Genomic DNA, 5,688 nt, shown 5'->3' with positions numbered 1-5,688 from the left:
CTGGCCATTGCGCAAATGTGCGATGCCTCTTGCGACGCTAATTCCTCGGTCTAGGAGCAACTGCATGTTGCCCTCGATGCTGTCTTCATCGTTAATGGCTTTCGTGGTGCCTACGGTCAGGATAACGCTTGATCGGGGTGGGACGTTCACTTCTTCCTCCAGGACACTCAGGGCAACGTGATTTTCCCGAGTTTTCATCGAAGCGATGGCTTCGTCCGTCGAAAGCGTGATCAGCTTGGATCGCAGGTCGATGATCGCCTGATGCTCATTAAGGAAATCCATACCTAAGATCACTTCGCGGGAGCATTGCGGTAGCACAACAAAGGTCGCAGTATAGGTATGTCCTTTGGCAGTCGTTCGCGCTGTGCATCGTCCTAATGGCGTAATGAGGTGGCCCCCTGCGGTGCGAATTTTTGGGTCGTCCCAAGCCGTTGTGAATTTTCTCAGCTGCGCAGCAAATGTTTCATTAATCATCGAGTAATCGGCTCCTGTATCGACTAGAGCTGTAACTTTCCGGCCGTCGATAGTCACTTCTAAATCAGAGGTCCTGGCTCTTGCATTGCACGTCGCTCTTGGCGTCGGGTCACGGCTTCGTCGCGTATGCGAGTCGCGGGTGGGGCGTGTGGTCGAAGCTCTTCTGGGTGGCGGCGTCGTTTTCAAGGCAGCCTGCATTGTGGTCGGGGTTCTCATTGTGTGCGGCATCGGTGGAGCGAGTGCCTGTTCATGCGGTGTCGCGGGTGCAGCGTCTTCATGGGGCGTGGTCGGTGGAGGATCTTCGGCGTTTCGCTCTTGAGCAACCTCACCTCCAGAGGTTTCTGTTTTAAGTTTCCCCTACGGGCGCTGGGAGATCTTCCTCGTACCGCGGCAGCTGTGGCGTGGCGACGAAAAGCGCGAGGTTGTCAGTGATGGTGAGCGCGAAAGTCGGTTCGGCGTGTACACCTCTCGACGCAGGTACTCGTCGATTTTCTGCGGAGGCTTGGCCGAAGTTGGTCGTGAAGCGTCAACGACAAATCCTCGAAGACCGACACGTGGGTACGGGCAGTGACGAAGAATATACCCGGCCTCACCGCGACGAAAGAACAATAGTCGGTTGTCGGAAGTCCTCCAGACGTCGCATTTCCGGGGCTTGAGCGTCGGTCATAGGCTGGGCGTGCAGGGGCTAGGCGGCGGTGTTGTGGAACAAGTGGCTCATCTCGGAGAGGACGTGAGGTTGTCGTTAGGGCTGAGGAGTCCTTACTGCAGCGGCTTAGGCCATGGCCAGGGGTTCTGTGGCCGTCCGGGAGCCATGTGCCTGTTGCAGTTCTTCCCGTACCACATCTATGGGAGTCGCTGCTTGGGGCTATGGGAAGGATGACAGTAATCGGCGTAGCTCCTCTCGGACGAGTTCGCGGATAACATCCCGCAAGCTGTCGCTGGTGGTGTCCGGTGTGTCCGAACGGATTGCACAGGCAGAGGAAGGACGACTGTACTGCCGAGCTCGGACGTCGAGGGTCTTCTCAATCGTGCAGGCTTCTTGCATGAATTCCTCGACTGTTTTTGGCGGCTGGCGGACGAGGCTTGCAAAGAGTTGTTCATTTACGCCGCGCATTAAAAACTGAACTTTCTTTTCCTCGGTCATCCCGGGGTCGGCGCGGCGAAATAGGCGCTTCATCTGCTCGACGTAACCGCGGACGGGCTCATTCAGAAGCTGGATCCTGGACTCGAGGAGTCGTTTGGCTCTTTCTTTCCTCACGACACTGGTGAAAACCTTCAATATTTCTCTCTTCAATAGCTCCCATGTCGTAAGGGACGACTCGTAGTTTTCGTACTACGTGCGTACGGAGCCATCCAATGAGGAGAACACGTGTCCAATTTTTGCCGCATCATCCCACTTGTTGAATGACGCCACGCGCTCAAACTGATCCAACCATTCTTCAGGGTCTTCGCCTAGGGATACATTGAAAGTTGGCGGCACCCGCGGCTGCTGCAGTACGATCGGTGTCGACATCTTCGGCGAGGTTGCGGTGCTCGTAGCCGCGTCTTTTCGCTGTCTTGTGCGGTCCGGCAGTTTCCCGAACTCAGGCTCCTCTCCCTGGAGACGTCGGCTGGCTCGCTGAGCTGCTGGCTCGTCCGCGGATGCGAAGCGCTAAGGATTGGCTTCACGACTTGAAGGGGGAGTCCGGAACATGGAAGGCTACCCAGCACCTCCACCAGATGTCACGTAGTGGTGACGGCAGTCGAAGCAGAGATTGGTCGAAAGGGTCTTTTAAAAGAACTGTTTATTGGGCTGACTTGCACCCATAATCGACTGAATCACTCGGCGGCGGCGAAGCGACAAGCGTGCTCGGCGGTCGTCGAACAGAATGCCGGCCACTGTCGGCCGTGCTCAATTTAAAGCTGATAGCAAACTTTTGAGATAAAGAGCGCAAAGTTACTAGAAAATTCCGGAACAGCGTAGAATCAGCTCTGCCTGGCTGCGATCATCGAGATAAATCTAGTCGCGTCTTGAGTCGCAAACAAAGCGATAAATTGATGTGGCGGCAGATTTGAAAAACGAACACACTGCAAATATTCGCGGCAATATAGAGCACAGTTGTCTGCCGAAAATCTTAGTGAAACGGTTCTATCAGAAGGCAAATCATTAAGAAACATATAAAATAAGAGAGGCCCTAGAACACTGTCTTGAAACACTCTAGACAAAACAGGTTTAGCCTTGGATTTAGCTTTATTTATTTCAACATACTCCTCACGAGACTGAAGTTAGGATGTAAGCCGATTGGTATATTAGAGTTTCTAAATATTCAATTCAATTTTAGGAAGGATTTAGGATGGGATACTTTATCAAACGCTTTGGCGAAGTTTAAAAATATTATGTTAATCTGTTAATCAGTCCTCGGCTATTGGTTTTGAAAGATCATGAACTGACAGAGCAAGCTGCGTTGTTATAGACAACCTCTTAAGAACTCTATGTTCCACTTGTGATAATAAATTGCAAGTTTCCAGATAATTTGAGAGATGATTAGACTATGTGGTCTAGCAGATTGGGGTAGGTGTTCGTAAGAGAATATGGCCTGCAGTTACCTAAGCCTGATGTGCTCCCACTTTTGTGAACCGGAAAATTTTTGGCTTTTTTCCCGAATGCAGGAACTGTGCCTTGGCTAAGCGAATATTGAAAGATTATAGCAGGATATTTAGCGACCACTGAGCATGCCTATATAGAAATTCATTTGGGGTGTTGTCGGAGCAGGCGGATTTCTTTGTTAATGCGCGGAAGAAGGTTCAGGACTGCTTCTTCGTTGATCAGAAGGTAAGGCACTGGAGGGTGATCAGAAGAGTAATAATAGTATGGAAGTGTGCCATCACCTTTAGTGAACACGGAGGAAAAAAAAGGAATTGAAATTTTTAGCACGTATTTGAGTACTTCGTTCATCCTCAGCTTTATGTTGTTTGTGTGATTTACATACCTCCAAAATTTTCTAGGTGATTCACCAAAGAAAGTTTTCATTGTTACGTTAAAGAATCTCTCTTTGGATACCTTCACGAGACCATTTAAATCTAGCTTCATGTTGTAAAGTCTTGTTCTGGGCACTCGCGCGACGAGATCAAGCTTTCCATTAACTTTTCAAGCTCTGTTTGATTTGATGTTTTTCCCTTGTCCATGGGTTTTTCTTTTATATTTTTTACCCTCTTAGGAATAAATTGCCTAATGCAATGCATCATAAACTTGGAAAAAAAGTCCCAGAGGTCATCAGTGCCACCATTTCATTCATAAATAGAGACGAAGGTATCAAACGACTTTTCCATGCAATCCAAAACAGTATATAACATCATCAGCAGCTTGAATGTTCAGATATTTTGGATGCTTGATTCTTGGTGCATATAGTATGAGGATATGTTTAAGGACATAGTAAGAGTCTTATGGTCGCATAACCATTCATCAACAATGCATGCATTCACAAACGTTGTAAAGTACTGGAGAATAAAATAAGATTATGTACTAATGACCTCGTTCCACATGCCCTTGTAGGTTCGTTAACGGGCTGTGTTAAATTGTACGGAAACACTAAATCTAAAAACACGTCAGAAGAGCAAACATCTGTGTCTCCTGCCACGTACGAATCCCAGTCAATAGCTGGGAGATAAAAATCACCTAGTATGAGTATGCTCTCTTGCTATTTCATATATATTTTCATGAATTCTCATAATTGCAAGATACGTTCTACAGGAGAGTTCGGAGCCCTGTATACATACAGCGCAATTATTCAATCTGGTTTTAATCTATTCAACCTCAATTTCACCTGGTACTTCTGAAGTGGAATAGCGATGTTTCTCTTGACCAGAAGAGCCACGCCTCCACCTCTTCCATCTCGATCCCTCCTAACCAGCGTGTAACCAACTGGTACGATTCCACTATCAGGTATATTTTTGTGCAACGAACTTTCCTATTTACGGCAATGTCAGATTCATGATTAATAACTAAATCTTCCAGCGAGTGCACTTTGTTTTTACGCTTCTCGGATTTACACTGATAATTTTGAAGCCGACATGTTGGCCCTGCACACGTCTATTATCACTTGTCTCTGAATCACCCCCAGCTTGCAACTTTCCTCACCCTCTTCATTCCTGATGCAGAGATGTAAAATTTATCAAAAATATTTTTTAAATTTTTTGCTGCCTACATTTCCTCTCTTGCCGGGTCACAAATTTTTTTTTATCCCCTATACTCTTTTTAATGAAATCCCCAATGATACTCTAATCGGTATCTTTAAGTTTAGTGCAATTCAGCATAACATTGATTAGTGCAATAGTACTATTTATTAGTGCAATAGTACGAGCACAAAGAGGTGGGGGGGCGGCGGGGAGAGCCCTGCACAAGCGTGGGCTGCTTGGGAAAGAAGAGCGGCAGCAGCGACGTGGAGAGAACCCTCGCGGGCCATGTGAGGACGTCAGCAGGGCATTGTGAGAAGCGGCAAGCTCGTCGATCGGGGCCTCTAACCGGGACATGGCGATGGACTCGGGTGTGGAAGTGAGACACTCCACTTTATTTTCATCTTGTGCCGAATTGTGTTGCTGGCACAACGACACCAGCTGGGAGAGCCGAAGTGAACGTCGCTGCGTCAGTGGTCGCTACACAATCTTACTCTTGAAACAATGGCTAGCGCTGAAAATCGCATTGAGTAAGGCTTCCGCTCCACTGTATGCCGACGACATCACCCTCTGGGCTACGCAAGGACACCTAGGGGACATGAAAACCGGACTGCAAACGGCCGCTAGCATAGTGGACCGTTATGTCCGATACTGTAGTTTGCAATGCTCCCCGCAGAAATCGGAAATCGTGCATCTGCGCCCCTCGCGCACATGCTCGGCACAAATCCATCTCTCCTTGCACAGCGGTCCCGTTCACGAATCCAAGGAAATCAGTCCTCGGATTCTTCATACACAACCAGCGACGCTGCGACACAAAACTTGCCAAGCTCCGGCAGGTCGCGGATCAGGTGGGCCGCATCGTTTGCCGGGTTTCCAACAAGCGCGGTTGGTTACCATGCAAAGACGCCTTGCGGGTGGCGAACCCATTCGTTTCCAGTCGAAACTCGTATTCGACTCCTCACCTCCACCTGCTGAAACAGGAAGAGGTTGCCCCTTGAGGTCATCCGCCGCAAAATCATGAAACGAGCTCTGGATCTCCTGGTCTCTACATCTACGGGCTAC

This window comes from Amblyomma americanum, chromosome 5, assembly GCF_052857255.1.
Source record: "Amblyomma americanum isolate KBUSLIRL-KWMA chromosome 5, ASM5285725v1, whole genome shotgun sequence".
Taxonomy (NCBI): domain Eukaryota; kingdom Metazoa; phylum Arthropoda; class Arachnida; order Ixodida; family Ixodidae; genus Amblyomma; species Amblyomma americanum.
This window is presented reverse-complemented; position numbering follows the sequence as displayed.